At 42.6% G+C, this 16,777-nt stretch overlaps 1 protein-coding gene across 2 annotated transcripts in view; it reads right to left on the reverse strand.

Annotated features, from left to right (window-relative positions):
* The window catches only part of ptprdb (protein tyrosine phosphatase receptor type Db), a 145,153-nt gene that overhangs the window by 93,052 nt on the left and 35,324 nt on the right, over positions 1 to 16,777 (reverse strand). For both annotated transcript variants that reach the window (XM_071503787.1, XM_071503780.1), the window contains exons 4-5: positions 11,491 to 11,566; positions 10,206 to 10,250 (exon numbers count right to left, since the gene is read on the reverse strand). The gene's annotated coding sequence lies outside the window, so the exon portion shown is untranslated. The remainder of the gene's footprint in view (positions 1 to 10,205; positions 10,251 to 11,490; positions 11,567 to 16,777) is intronic.

Consider the following 16,777-nt stretch of genomic DNA (forward strand, 5'->3'; position numbering starts at 1 on the left):
TAACTGTAAAAATGTCCATCGGTGGAAGTGATTTTGACAAACACAGTACAGATGAGCTCAGCTGGGCTGAATTACATGTTATAGGTTTAGAATGTTAAGCAGCATAACAAAGAAACACACAGGGAACGTGATGTGTAATGCACTTTAATCATGAATAGAAGACAGATTCGCTGTGTTCTACAAATGGCAGGAAGGTATGACTCTGCAGAGTGTGTGTGTGTGTGTGTGTGTGTGTGTGTGTGTGGGTGTGTGTGGGTGTGTGTATATACAGAGTCAGAAAGAGTGAAAATCAGAGAGTGACAGGAAAAAAAAAAAAAAGAACACGAGACGGAGCAGCCGAGCAGTCCTGAAGCAGCTTTTATTGAACACTAAGAAGGGTGTATAGAATGATGAACATTCAGGCTGCTCTTTTCACATTGAGGAAATTGCATTTGGGAATATTGAGCTGGCTGGTATGATGAAGTACACAACCCCTCCCTACAGACGCACGCAAGTGCGCACAATTTTTTATGGTACCCACGCATTAGCAGTGCAGAAAAGATCATATTTACAGAGTCAGAGTTATGCGCACACATCACGCGCACACACAGGATCTCATTTAGTCTGTGTGCATGGGTTGGATGAGCACTCCATATTACTCTCTACTATTGAAAGAGCGGAAATGAGAATCGGTGCAAACAGGGAGCAAGAGAGAAAACAGGAAAAAAAACCCAGTGAGCGAACAGGAAGCAGCAGAGAAAGACAGACAGAATACAGGTGTGAGGAATGAATGAGTGAATGATAAAGGGACAGAACGAAAAAGCGGAGAGCAGGTAAAAAAGAGGAAGACATCCCCTACTTGCACCACGGCTGTTATTTCAGAGGCTGCAGTTGATAAAGTTGGCTACATCAGGATTATTTTCCAGATTTAAATAAATAAATAAATAAATAAAATCATTATTCTGATCAGTTTGGAGCAGATGGAGTCAACAAGTTCCGTACAAATGGCAAGCAGACAGGTCATTAACCAGGACTGCTGACTCCATCAAAATGACTGAGGAATCACAAGCTAACCAGCTATCACATTAGTGAAGAACGGCAAGGCTGCATTGTATAAGGAGGGCTGTGGATCCTCGAAATGGGTGAGAATTTAAAATTAGAGGCACTGAGTAGTAATCTGTACAAAATAAGGACATTTTTTATTGAGGTTACACCTGTGTAGGCCTAAAATGTCAGTGCATCTGTGTAGAGATTGTACAAATGCATGCATTCTTATTCAGTACAATGCCGGATAACATTGGGTAGTCATATTCTATGTGCACACACACACGCACACGCACACGCACACGCACACGCACACACACACACACACACACACTGATACGTCTACAGTAGAGATGAATAGCTTATTTATGTTTACATAAATGCTGCAATGACAGAGATACAAATTACAAAGAGAGCTGTCAGTTACGTACTGTACGTGCTTGACTAGCAATTACTTCTATACACAGAGCAACAAAGGCAGACAGCAAAGTAAAATACAATCAGTGCTTCACACACATTCAGATAGTCATGCTTGCGCGTGCACACACTCACGCGAACACACACGGGTCACAGAAAAGTGGCTGTCACTGTGATTGGTTCCTGCTGCCGAGGGCGAACCCACAATAGCCAATTATCTGTCATTATACACCACAGCAGCTCTTGCGGGCTGGATGCCTCTGCATGTGTCTGTGTGTGCATGTGTATATGCACGCGCATGTGTGTGTGTGTATGTGTGTCATAGTGGGAGAGATTGGCAAATTGCTAGTTATATATTTCAGCATGCTGAAAGAAGAGAGGAGAAATGTAGAGGAGGAGGCGGAGGAGGAGGGTGAGAGAGAGGAGTGTTTGAGAAGGCCAGGCAGAAATATGCAGAGTGAATATAAAAGGAAACGAAGGAGAGATTGATGATTACATTTGACAGATGTAGAGGAGATGTGATCACGGGGAGCCACAGACCTCCAGTGAGCTGCTCGCCAATGACAGATGTCTGGTGACCAAGACATGCCTCATGCAGCAGGGCCAAAGCATGGACGGCCACAGATTGAAGCACTCAGTCAGCGTTTGACTAGTGCTTCATCATGTGAGCAGTGTGCGATCGAGCTGTGACCAGTGTGTGGCCAGATTTTGAAACATTATATGACAAGTATCACTTTGCATTTCAGCTCCAGGAACACACAGTATAGGGCACATGCGTGGCAATATCTACTCTGACTCACAGCAGTGCATTGCTTTCAATGACTCGGCAATTTGCTCAAATTAACAAGGTGAGTAGTGGAGAGGTGAATCGTTCCTTCTCATTTTCTCATTATGTGGGTGCGCATGTATGTGGTCACTGCACTAAGCTTTATGATATGGGTTACAGTTTGATGGAAAGCCCCTTCGCGGTTATGGATGCTAAGCTGATGGACGAAAGCTCCTCTGATAATTAGAGGTGGAAATTTAACCATTTTCAGTCGAAGCTATAGATTTGATTTGTTTTTGTTTGAATGGACACTGAGAACAGGGCAGTCAGCTGAATTTTCAAGGCAGTAATTAGAAATCTTCCATTACCACAGCTGATATTCTACTACTCCTCACTTACTAGCTGTGTTTTAAGAATAGGGACATTAAAGAAGAATGTCTTGGTTTGACAGTACAAGCTGACCTCAGTCACAATCCCTGCAAACTCAAAAGAAAGTTTTGATGTTAAAAGGGTCAATTCACCTTCATCTTTCACCAGGCTGTGAATTATCCATCACTAAGATTTTTTGCAACCCTGATACAATATCTTTTTTTTTTTTTTTGTGGGTGGGTGGGTGGCGTGGGGGGGGGTTGGTGCTCAGCGCATTAGAAAACCAATGACCTCAGACCACTAATGTAACATAATTGTGATTGGCGCGGTGCAAATTTGTTTCTAGTGTCAAATTTATCAACTCTACTCTCACAGCCTGTCCTGGAAACCACCACAGCATCTATCAAACATTTGAAATAACTTTATCCGGTCAATACTTGCAAACCAATACATACAACCAGTACAGATATCTTACACAATGTGTCTGTAAGCATAGAACAAATCATCAAGAAAGCACAACAACTCGTTATAGGTCTACACAGTACAAATGATTGGATGACAGCACCTGATCACGAAATCACTGCATTTATAGAATTCACCATTCATCATCAATGGTACACCGGCCACATGTTCTCACACACACACACAGATTATATAGCTGCGCATTATCCAACATATGAGAGGTAACAATTATGTAGCTTTAGATTTAAATATCTGATCCCGCTCCATAGACAGAAACCTGTACGGCAGGCACAAGCTCATCGGTCAGGCCTTACAATGTAAATTTTGAAAAGAAAGTGGTGGTTAGAAATACTATTTATTTTTCATGAAACATGCAACTTTGAAAAATTTCAATAAGGACAATAAAAAATATAAAAGACAGTGACTCAAGTGTGATGAGCCCCTGACAGCTACTGGGTCCCAGTGCAGGTCACCAGTTAAACCAATGGTCGTCCAACAATTACCTCTGCCCTCAATATCAAAGTTGTAATTTTTAAGGGATGGATCCTGTTAATACAAAGTCCTGTGATTGTCCAGAGTAAAGCCTGCTAGAAAGACAAGATACTGTAGTGTTAAAGTTTTAGAAGTATACATTTTCAGTGCTGTTAGTTCCCCTCAATTATTTCAAGGTAGCAGCTGAAGATTCAAATGAGACAAATTTTCAGATACCTCAGATCCTCTGCACAAAAAAGTAAAAAATATGTGTCATATGTTCACTGTTTTTTGGGTGAACTGTACCTTTAATATTTAAAAGAGGTTACAAGTAGATAATAGTGCCCCATCTAGATTCTAGATATATTTAATTACTTCTTAAAATCCCCTTTGTCTCCCATGGGATATGAGTAGTCTGCATTGTTCCTTGTCCTTGGTAAGATCGCCTGTCACAGTAATAGGTCATTTTTGGTCTTCCGTGTTCTCTTTTGGAGGGGGGGGGTCATTCTCAGTGGAAGCTTTGGGTATGATGGCCCAGCCATCTTGGTCAATACTGCCTTTTTTCAGTTTAATGATATTCCTACTACTGTTTTATAAATAGACCTTTCCTTTAGGCCAAGCTAGTGGCATGGCTCTGAGGATGGCTGTGTCAGTCGCACCATTTTGGACTGAAATATCTTAACAACTATTGGATGGGTTGCCATGGAATTGTATACAGACATTACTGTTACCCAGTAGGATGAATCCTTTTCCACTAATGCAATAGGGTTTACATTTTGCTTTTGAGTGATATGTCTTGACAACTTTTCGATTGATTACCAGTATAACTGGTTCAGACATTAGCCCATACGGATGAACTTCCTTAACCCTAACTTTTCAACTTTCAGGTCAAAATTTAATTCTGTCCATTACTGTGTACATCCATTCTTACTTTGTTATTCTTGCTGTTTAGCAAATCTTTATCTTGCTAACACACTACACTACGACAGTGAATGTGGTAAACAACACAACTGACACAAACATCAGCATGTTAGCATTGTAATTGTGAGATTGTTAGCATGCAGGTGTTATCATTTAGTACAGTCTCACAGAGCTGCAAGAGTGAGTCTTGCTAAGCTACAGTATATCCGTGGGACTTCCAGATGTTTCACAGTTGGGAAAACACATCCTAGGCTTTGACCAATCTTCTATAAATGTCCTGCATCCTGCTTTCCTTTCAGATGAGGCTGCCAAAAAAAGGTAAAACAAACTCATGGCGCACCATTTATTAAAACTGGTGCTGCAGGTGTGGTGTTTTTTTTTTCTTGGTAAAATGCTAAGGTTTTTGTTCTTGAATATTACGGCTGAGTAGATTCTGAACATAAAACAAAACATTTCAAAGTTATTGTAGTTCTCTCTGTAAAAATAAAATAAAATAAAGAAAAAAAGGTAATTCAATAGAGAGCTGAAATTCATGAAAATTATAAAATACTTCCCGTAGCAGACATGAAATCTCCTGCCATTCCGGTTTAATAATTGATTGTTAAAGCTTCTTTGCGGTCCTATTGAACTGTTTTCCTATTTAAGATTGAATAGTGCTCGGTCACCATGCATGAACTTAAGTCACCATCCGATCCACCCCAGAATAAATCCATCTTACTGTACATTCTTAATACATATTCAGTGTGTGTGTGTTTATGGTGTATGACACTGATCTGTCTCTGCCTGTTTTACAGCTATGCTTCTATAATCCCCATCCTAATCCACTGCCTGTGTGTGTGTATCTGTGTATGTATCCATGAGTGTGTGTTTGTGTGAGTTGTCTCTTCATGTCTGTGTATGTGAAGCATGGTCTAAGCTTTTGCCTTTCAGAGGGCCTCTCTTTCCCACGCCTTCCACACTATATGTAATACCATAGATAGCCCTCCAGTCATCCAATCCTCTCCACTGAACCACTCAACACAGTGGCCTGGACAGAATCACTCTGCACTCCACTGTCAATATCTCCATTACCATTTCAGTCAACAGAGTAAACACAGTGAAAATTGAATGGTTATGGGTAATATTACTTTTAAATGAGCTGATGAAATGGGTGCAGTGATGATGGGAGAGAGGGCAGAGAGTGGTTGAGATGGAGAGAGATGAATATGTCAGTGCAACTAAGGATAAAACAGCAGAACAACAATTCAAAGTTACTTCCTTCCCCAACCTTCCTTCCCCCCCCCCCCCCATCCTCATATCCTTATCACAGAGTGGGGATATTCTTCCATTATCATCTTAAGGCTTGTTGACCAGCTACAAACCCAGAATTACATTTTGTAACAAGTGTTTACTCTTAGAACTGATTTGGCGTTCCTATTACAGCCACTATTTGTGATGCAGAACAGGGCTTATTTTAACTAAGCTCTTTTTCTTAATATTGTGTGACTTATACAGTTGAGCAATGGCTCCGAACCTTGGGGTCGGTACCCTTCAAGGGGTCGCAAGATAAGCACGAGATGATTGAATGGATCAGAAAACAGAAAGCGCCTGTATTTCTGAGGTCACCTGACAAAAGGTTGTAGACTCTAATCTAAGAGCAACTTAACAGCCCATGAACATCTTGTTTTTGCTGACCTCCAGAGGTTACATTTCTCACCTTGTTGTGGTGATGCACAGGTGGGCTCCAGATCCCTGTGGCATCACTGTTAGGTGTACATGAAGGTGTAACCCAGCATGTTTCTGATCACAGCCATGTGATGCTGGGTGTGGTCAGAGGAGAAACAGGCTTGAAACATTCAACCAATGTGTCAACCAAGTGAATCAGAGCATTTCAGCCTGGTGCCAAGTTACTCTAGTCATTTTTAGGCATTTAGAGGAGAGACAGACAGGAAAGTCCCAGCTGGACTCAAACTGGGGACCTCAGATGCAGTGTATGAAAGAAAGAAAGAAAGAAAGAAAGAAAGAAAGAGATCATGTCTCCTCAGTGTTTAAGAATGGTGCCTGATGATGAATAGAGAGAGGAATAAGAGGTTGATGAGTGGGACCCTCAGCAATGATAATCCCATTAGCACTGTACTGTATGTTAAGCTCTCCACTAATGACTGGTGTGTGTGTACGTGTGCTTGTGTGTCACATGTGTAGGCGCGCACACTGTGTGGGTGTGTGCGACTAAGTCCTTTTCGGACCATCCTAATTATCAGATGTGACTCACGTGAGGGTAATTACAGCATCTGAGACAGAGGGAACAAGGCTATGAATGACCCAGAAATCTACAACCTAATGAAGCGATACACGCGCGCGCGCACACACACACACACACACACACACACACACACACACTCTATCTCTGTCTTTTTCTTATACTCACCTCACACAGAGAGACAGGGACAGTGTGGGAGAGAGAAAGAGAGAGCCAAAAAGACAGAGAGGGGAACAATGTTTCCCTCAGATGTCATTAGAGAGAGTGGAGAGATTTGGGAGGAGTTGTCAAAAGACGCTCTGTCAAGCGGCTTCAAGCTCAGCCCTCTTTCTAGTAAGAACTAATCTGGTTGCTCTCTGTTCTCTGTCATATCTGGCCACAGCTCCACAGCACTGTGGTCCGCTTCCACAGGCGCGGATTAAGCTCGGCTACCCGAGACTAAATTCTCTATTGAAGAATCATCTAGGTGTAATCCCTGTGTGAAGCCAGCCCTGTATGGTACAGCACATTATATCTCTCACAATGACTATTATACACAGAAGGCTGCACACTGAGATACAGGAGACACGCATGAAGATGGGTTGCTGTGTGTACTGGTAAAAGAGCCTAAAGGTTGCTTTAAACTGCCAAGAAAAATGAGATTAGTTCACTTAAGGTGCCCCCCTGGGAACACGTCAACTCATTCTGACAGGTTGTTTTTAACCTCAGTGATTAAAATATCAACATTTTAATGCAACCGCATATTTCTTTTAATAATTCTGTCTTCTATTTTTTCACATTTGCATTACATTTAACATTTAGCATTTTCTTGAATTTCACTGAATTCTCAGAAAAAAAGAGAGTATTTCACAGCAGTATTACTCATATAACAATAACAAGTTATAAGGGCAAATACATGTGCCAATCAAACCAAAAGGACACAATAAGCTTATGTTGAAGGTCTCATATTTTACACTCCTGTGTTTTATTTGAACTGTTGATGTCCATAACAAGACATATTTGTGGTTTTGAGAACCAAAAACCATCTCAGTGTAGTTTTACATCTCCTCTCTCATGCTTCTCTTTGGAGCTCTAGCAAGAACCCTAACCCTAACCCTCCTTTCTGATTGGCTGTCCATTATCTGAGTGACGCACAGACAGGCCAACCACAGGTGAACGCACTGTAGCCGACTACTGCAGCCTGGTAAAAGTCACTGTAAACGCAAATGGCGATGGTCAGTCAGCGCTGAAATGAGCCGAACAGACGGTCAAATTCAGACTAAAATGCTCCAGCTAGATTTGGTGTGGAGCTATACGCCGGAGCCTTAAGGATGATCAAATCCCTGGATCATATGGTGGCTTCAGATTGACCGTCCACAGTGTTGCAGCATCGAGGTCCAATGCAGAAGTAGCAGAGCCAGCTGCCCCTGCCTCCAGCTTACTCTCCTCGGCTGGTCGACCCTCCAGGTGTGCCAGTGTGTGTCGAGGCCAACCGGGGAAGCCTGCATAGCTACAGAATCTGAGACCATTTGGGACACCAGGTAGGCGGGTGATTGGGCAGCTGGGACAGCAAGAGTGGAAGACTGCATATACGAAGTATGCTTTGCCTGGGCAACAGCTACAGAGACAAAGCCATCAAACAGGTAGTCCTTTTTTCAGAGCTGCAACTCAAGGCAGTGGATATCATCCCTGAACTGTGGGGTAAGCAAGTTTGCAGTCCACACACACACAGCCATAAAAATAGCTGTTTTTTTTTATTTTTTTATTCCAAGTGACAACGGGACGCTAGACGCTTAAAACAGCAAGATAAATGTAATAATTGGTAGAAGAATAGTGTTAAAGTAGTAGTGTTATAGTACTCAATAGAGATGGGCCATGCTGGGGGCATAGCTGAGGGCGGTGACTGCTTTGTTGTGACATCACAAATTCATGGAAGTCCTGACGGCTTGTTTTAGGGCAGTTTCTGAGTATGGGCTGTGTGCATCCTCTGTGGATTAAGGGCTTAATAAATAGTATAAATGTGTACATATATATATATATATATGTGTGTGTGTGTGTGTGTGTGTGTGTGTGTGTGTGTGCATGTGTGTGTGTGTAGAAAACAAATAGTTTCAACATGTGTGTATGTGAAGAATATTTCAACAAAATTAGCAAATCACAGCAGTATAAACTTATCAAATGGATGAGGCATAGGCTATAATGTGACCAATTCACAATAAATGCAGTTTCTTTGTAAACGTTGTGGTAAAAAATTCTGTGTTTGTGTTATCAGTCACATTCACTCTGTCACAGTGGGCCATTGACTCGGTCTTTAGCACCACAGCGATCACGTACCTCATGTTGCCTTACAGAAAAATTACTCAAATGAGTTACACACAGTGAGGTATTCAGACTTGAAGATTTTAGGAGAACAGTGGTATTGGATCAGTACTCCAGACCAGCAGATATCCTGAGCTGAGATACTGGAATCGGTAACAGGAGAGAAAAGTTGAAGTTGAGCTACACAAACAATCTGGGAAGCATGCGTGGTTTGAGACTCCTTAAAACAAAACTGCCAGACATCTCTGATTTATATGAATTTCAACCAAGCAGAGTTTTCTCCTCTCAGATTGTTACATTTAAATAACTTTTTTCAAGGCCTGAGGATATAAAACTGTCAGGTATTACACAAAAGAAAAGCAAACAGTAGAGGAAAAAAAAAAAAAAAAATTTTGTGTAGCAAATCCTGTCAATAATCTCAGGCCCCCTCAGACTTATCTTTCAACCTCTTGTGGGGACATTGACCCTGAGGCTGATAACCACTTCCTTAGAACACAAACATGAAATGATGAGCAACCTGAAGTTGAAGCTTCAAGCTTGGTGCTGCACACTGCACTCTTTGTACAGTCCCTGTGCTCACAAAGGCAGGGGGCATTTCTCTTGCTTGTACCAGTTTGCACAACAGCTCCACTGACGTGTCAATTTAAGTGATAAGTGATACGAAGTGTGACCCACTCATGGTGTTGGTCTGTGAGGCAGAGCAGGTTACCCCCAGCCCACACTCCAGCCACCGCAGGATCCCCGTCACAGCCAGGCAGACTCGATGTGTAATCCCAATTACACAGATGAGTGTCTCTTCAATGCTGCTGCTCTTTGTACAGATACACTAACAAACAAACAGACATAAACATCACACAAACACACCCACTCATGCACACGAAAACAGAGACAGACAGACACACACACACAGGCCGGAGGCACGAGGCACTTCATTTCCTATTCCTCCCCCTCTCCTCATCCTCGGCACCCTCATATTCCACTCTGGCCTCCCCAACGCTCACCCTTCAGTCACTATAGCAACCTCACACAGAGAAACTGGCAGCCAGACGGCTAATCAAGTCATTACAACATCTGTCAGAAAGCAGAGACACACACCCTCAAACGTGTATACAACTAAATACACTGATGCTCCCCCTGCAGTGTTTGGACCCAGATGTCCCTGCATCCAGACAAACAGACAGAACAACCTGCATCTTAAAACACACCGAAATAAGGTCAAGCTGAAGTCGACTTTCTTACCTTTATTCATGGTTCATCCTGGAACATGAAGTTGAAAAGTGGGAGCTGAAATAGAAGAGGATGAGATTTTTCATGTTTTTTTAACCGTCTGCACGCTTGATCTATCAAAAAAAAAAAAAAAAAATATTGATAGTTTTTTTCCACTGTTTTCCTTGGCCAGGAGGAATCATTTGCTTGAAAACCTGTCTTGGATGAGACAGAGAGATAAATGAAGGGGGGCGCTTTTGGGGGATTTGCTGGTAAAAATGGGCCAATCAAGTCTGCTACAGAAACATGCCTGCTGGGTATGTCGCTCTGCTGCCACCTGTAGACCAGATCTGGTTACTCCACCTGCACAAAATCTCAGGACACTGACCTCAGAATACTCACCCAAATACGACTTATCAAAGAAGGGCCAGCTGAGTTGTCCTAAAGTACGTTATTGCTGCACTAGATAGTTGTAGACCTGCAGTGTTCCACATGCTGTCTGATTCAAAATCAATCCCCTCGATAACGTCTCACTTCCTTTACTGTAACAGTACGTGTAACTCCCAGTGAAGCCCTCCACTCGGCTCAGTGTACTCTGTGCATCATCTAACAATGCTTTCAAAGAGTTTGATGAAATCTTTTTTTTGTTTTTTTGAAGTTTGGCGAGGCTTGCTACCAAAATGACTCACACACAAACTCAACTCAAACTCAAGCCAGCATCGAAAAAGGAAAGTGCCACTCAGAGCAACACACACAGCCTACGCGCAGCCTCTGCATCTTTTAACAAACCAAAGAGGGGGTGAGTGAATGCTTTATATTTAGAATGGTGACGCCATTCCAACTTGAGCACTAACATGAGAGGAAAGCTCAGCGATGCGTTGGAGATCTGCGTATTCAATAATGTATCAGAGGCAGCGTTTTAAAAACAGCTGGGGATCGCCGCTCTGTCTTGTATGGTCTGCCTGTCTGTCTCTTTGCATGTCTTTCCATCACTCTGTCCAGTGCGACGGCAGCAGATTTGCCACTCCTGTGGGGACCTGATGTTTGGTTAAACTTTCATCCTGTCGACAGGGTCTAAACTCGCTCTCTCTGTCCCCAAGGATGAGTCCCTCTCTCTCTGCTGCCTTCACTGTCTTTATTTGAAGAAAGATTCCACGGCTTCCTCCTTCTTTCTGTGCTTTCTCTCTGTGTCTTTCACGGTAGACATGGCACAGCCTTTTAGCAATATAAATGATACACATGCTTTTGACAGAAAGGGAAGGGTGTATATGTATGAGCATGTGTCTGTCTGAAGGTCATCGTGATAATCAGTGCCTACCTGGTTCAGTACACAGGTCCACTGTGCTGCTTCATCCTTGAGGAATGAAAGAGTAAGAAATCTCCCCAGAATTCTCCTGCGAGAGGGAAGAAGAGATACAGAGGGAAAGTAAAGAGGGTGGAGAAAGGAAGGGAAGAGGAAAAGTGGGAAAGGGATTAGGAACAGAGTCTTGGTCTTTCAGAACCGAATGCTCTTAAAGCCAACTCTGGCTTTTATCTAACTTCCTAGTGTTTGTGTCTGCTGGAACTTGCCTTTGCATTGGTGTGTGCGTGTGTGTGTGTATGTTTATGTCATAGCATTCAGACCCAAGCTTCCTATGTGCACCCGGAGTTCAACTGCTGCAACCGAGTTGTTCCAAAAGCAGGTTGGGTCAAATGGACAGCCCCGGCTCAACTCCGATACTGGGGGGCTTTTAAGGCTTTTAAGGCTTCCATGCCAGCTACTTACAAGCCGTACGGGGATGTGAGGGGATGAGGGGCTGAAAAGCTGGAGTGGGAAAAGCATACAGCACCTCAGTATGATAAGTATAAACTCTGACAGATCAAAGGGGTTGCACCAGGGCACATGAGAACACCAGCACAGAGGCGTGTGAGAGAGAGTGAGCAGAGAGAGACTGTATACACATACATACCCACACAATTACATACACACATACACATACATACCCACACAATTACATACACCCACACACACACACACATACACACATCCAGATGTTACTCTTCCGAGTTCTTCAACTGTAACGATCCTGTGTCATCGTGCTGAATTCTTCTGCCATCTATGGAGTGCAGCAGAGCACACTGAGTCGCAGCAAAATAGAAATCACTCCTCTGGTGGAGTGAAATAAGGATGGGTCTCAAAGGATCATGGGCAGTTGCACAGTTGTTTGTGTTATGAAATCCACCCTTGGTTGAACTTAAACAAACAACCTTCTGCAGTGGTGCTGTGAATCAGCCACTGCCGTACAGCTGTCTTCTTTTAAAACAAAGCATATCCAATCTGAGCAGTTAGGACATACACTAATTCTTATTGTTAGCTGCCACTTTGCAGCAGGCTGTGAGTCATGATATAATAAAACAACAATAACATGCAGATTAGTTTATTATTGGCACTATTAAGATGGCTAAAATGATTCTGTCACTGGCAAATAGAGCAAGGTGCCATAAGAAAGAGCCGCCACTAGTCTGTGCTGTTACACCGTTCCTGTGTTTGTGCTGCTGACCGACTTACTAAATAAAGCCAGAGACGATGATGGCAGCATACATTAACTGCAGAATCTGGTGGTGTTAAGATCAGGAGCGATTTCATTTCAAATGAAAACTAGGACATGTGTAATTACTGCTGCGTTCCTTGACACTGAGCACCTGCTGTTTCCTGGTCATAATGGCAACACCTCACTCAGCGTCATCAAGAGAAGAATCTGAAGAATCAGTGTCTTTGCCTGGCTCTGGGGATCTGTCTAAGACGTGGTGTAGATTTCAGTGCTGCCTTCATAGCTTGCATAGACTATATTTGCACTGTGGTAAATGTGTATTTGCACCATGTGTGAAAACTAGTTCACACTTTATTTTCAGTTGATGACACATCCCACCCTGGATTCCTCTCCACTTGCACCATGTTTCTTCTGTAACGATCTGACGATGGCTGGCGAAATCAGTTGGGCGGAGGATTATTATAAGCATCGGTTACCCTTTATAGCGGGCACCAGTTTTCCTTTCCATCATGTTGTTTTCCTGTCGGCTTTCAGTGCTCCCCGGTTGGAAACCACCTTGTTAGTGAGAATGTGCCTCACCTGTGCTGGCCCAGCAGAAGTAATTAAAGCCTCATGCAGCCGTGTGCAGGAGAGGAAGTGTTTGGAAACTAGATCATTTGGAAAGCTCATGTTGGCGCAAGCAATTTCAGTTTACAGCTTTTGCACAATAAGCTGAGAGAAGTTGTGTTTATCCTGTTTTTGGAGGACGTGGCATTACTGCAGTTTCCTCCCCAGATTTTGTGTGATAAAGCGGCACCCATGGTGAAAGCCTGTCTGCAAACCCTTCCAGTTGCTTTGAATCTCAGCGAGGACTCTCATGGGAGCCCTTCAGAGCAGCCTTTGAATCCCTTTTTATGTTGATGGCTGAAGTGACTACTCAGTAAACGCTAAAACGTTGATAGTAATTTGAAGGGAATACAACCCGAGTTGCCTCATGAGGACATCACCTTACGGGCTTCTGCTGATGGCAGAAAGGATTCGGGGCAAAAATGGCATATTATTTAGGTCACAGGAATGCTTTCACATATCCCGATCACACCACGAACCAAACTACCTCTGCGCTGATCTGCACAGCAATGGCCCAGATAATTTTTTTATGTCTAACCCTAACCAGGGCAGCTCAGTGGAACTTGGTTTACTTTGGTTTGACTTCACTCAGCATGTGTGAAACACTCTTCTTAGGTTTCTGTCAACTGGACTCAACATCAAGGCAAGTGGGTAAGCAGGGCAGCAGAGTGGGCATCGGAGTGGGCATCAGACGGCAGTCTCTTAAGCTCTGCTTTATTAAATGTAGAGTCACAGTAGGGCCATGCATAACACTGACATCATTACCTACAAACTTTATCTCCAGACACAACCTTCCTCTCGCTGCACCTTCTCCTCCGACTGTGGTGTGAAACGTTTCCAGATCAAATGCTCGTCAGTGGTATAATTTTCTATAAAAAGTATATTCCAGCATCAAATTTAACCTTGTAAACATGTTTACTCTTTCGAGGTACATATGCTGCACTGATCAAAGTTTGCCCAGAATGTTAAGGAGGTTATCGCAGGTCAAGTTGGCAACAGGGGCCCTCAGAGCGGCATGACACAGTTTTGCGTAAACAACTTGAACTTGTTTACAAAGTCTGCGCGAGCGTCTGACGTTTAAGAGTTTGCACAGAGGGACAGGCATCTAATCTGCCCCTGCACGGATGATTAAGCACTTTGAGAGGACACACGATGCACAAATGCCTGCATAATTCAAGTCAGCCTTCTCAAGTGACCTTCTTGAGACTACATAAGGCCTCCCGTGGAATGAGAATTTTTTTCTCAACCACGAATGTGTACGTTCACTCAGCCAGCAACCCATACGTGAGACGGCGAGATGACAGGGAGACAGCGAGTGAGGAGGATACACACACACAGGATGGAACCTCAAGTCACACTTTAATCCTCAGCCACATAAAAAAATTAGCTCCACTTAAAACCTAAAGTAGGATAAGAACAGCTACATCTTGCGTTTTGATTCAAATCAGGTTACAATGCTCCAGTGTGCCTTCATGTGTTGATTTAACTTACTAACGCAAGAACATTTCTGGGGAGTTAAACCAAAGAGTTGGGTTTTGAGTCGTATGTCTCTGTTGGCTTTTTTTTTTTTTTTTTTTTTTTTTGAGAAAACACTTATTCATCACAGTGAATGAGAACAATGACAGAAATATGGAAAAACATCACACAACACACACACTCACACACACACACACACACACACACACACGTATGTATGGAGAGATTAAACTGGATGTTCAATTAGCCCAAAGTTTGTAACCATGTGGACTGTGCTTGCACTAGAAAAGCAAACTGGAGCCTTGTTTTGTGCACCGTATGTATGCACGTTTTTTCTCTTTCTTTTCAGACCCCCTGAAAACGAGATAATACACCTCATAGTTTATCCTAGTGATAATAACACAATATTCCTTATCAGTGGTCCTATTCTTGTTAAGCTTTTTCTTTTGTTGTTTTTCAGCCGAACACAAGACGACCTCCTCCTCTTTGTTTTCCAGTGTGAAACGTGTGAAATGTGTGTGCAGACCCCTGGTTATAACAGCATCAGCTGTTCATATACAAGTCTGCAGCTGTCTGTATGATCAAGGCTTTAGATGATAAGAGCTTTATTGTTGCCATATGTGAAGCTTTTTAACTGTGAGCTATTTGATATTTTACAATTCAAAAGGCATTTAAATTTAAAAGTTGCACTAGCCAATATCTTTCGATTAACAATGTGGAAAATGATCACATGTAAGAGCAAAAGTGTTGCTTGTTGTGACCGATCCACAGAAAATTATCAGCTAACTCTGCAGCTGTCCTCAGCTCGACAGAGAGTTTTATGGCCTTTCAGCTCATTGTTTCGGTTTAACTTTACCGCTCTACAAGACCAGTGAGCAAGCTGCAGTTCTGTCTGCTCTTGACTGTGGTGATATTGTGTATGTGCATGCCTCTCCCTCTGCCTTACAGCATCCTGACTCACTAAATCACAGTGCATCGGACAAAGTCCTCACTCACCACCATATCTTGTGAAAATGAAAAGGTGGGCTGGTCCTCCATAACTGAGAGAAGGGAATTGCATTGGATTTTATTTATCTATAATGCTTTACTGCAAAAAATGGCCGCGTTATCTCTACTCTCTGATCCCATATAAACACTTCCAATGTCACTTCCAACTAGTACTTCCAATGTCAGGTCACAGCATATTTTAACATCAGCTCAACCCCATGTTCCAAATGAGCTTGGGAGAACTGGGTTCAGATACTACGCTCCTTATAACTAGAGTGAGATGCAGAAAACTGTGAAACTGAAATCTCTAATTTCACTGGAGGATTTTAAAAGACTGTACTCAAGTCTGAGTGTGAATTTTCTGTGTCTGTCCGTATTTAAACTGCATATGTTTATTCTTGTACACAGGTCCCGCTGAGATCACAGTCTCAACAAGACTATCTGTTGAAAGGATTTGATAAATAAAAAATATTAGACTTACACTGGCTGGAACCATCAATGTTAGGTGATAATGTGTGACTCTTGTGTTACCAGCTTGTTGCTCTGCCCTCAAGTGGCCGAAAACATTTACTGATGCAGGATTAAATACTTTCCAGAGCACTCCAGTCTGACACTTCTATACAGTTAGATGACTCGCATGAGACAAATTGAAGAAGAAAAGTCAAAGTGATGCAGCAGTGGGAAAGAGAGCTTAACTTTTAGTCACTAGTATGAGTGAAACTCAAAAAACCCAAATTCCACACTTCCCATAACGAATCTTAACAGGGACTTTTCAAATTCTATGACCCCATCAGACAATTCATCAAACAAACAACCAACCAAACAAAATCTCTAAGTCAAAGCTGAGATAACCTGATGACATCACTGGGGTTATTTACAACAGAGCTCTAAAATCGCACACCCTTAAACTGTTGGAGGGCACCATTCAAGCTATTTAAGTAAGATGTGGAAATTAACGATGGTTCAGAAGTAATGATCTGCTCCATCCTGTCTCTTGAGAGGCCA

The sequence above is a fragment of the Trachinotus anak genome, unplaced genomic scaffold, assembly GCF_046630095.1.
Source record: "Trachinotus anak isolate AG129_WGS33_773 ecotype Australia unplaced genomic scaffold, CSIRO_AGI_Tana_v1 ptg000019l, whole genome shotgun sequence".
Taxonomy (NCBI): domain Eukaryota; kingdom Metazoa; phylum Chordata; class Actinopteri; order Carangiformes; family Carangidae; genus Trachinotus; species Trachinotus anak.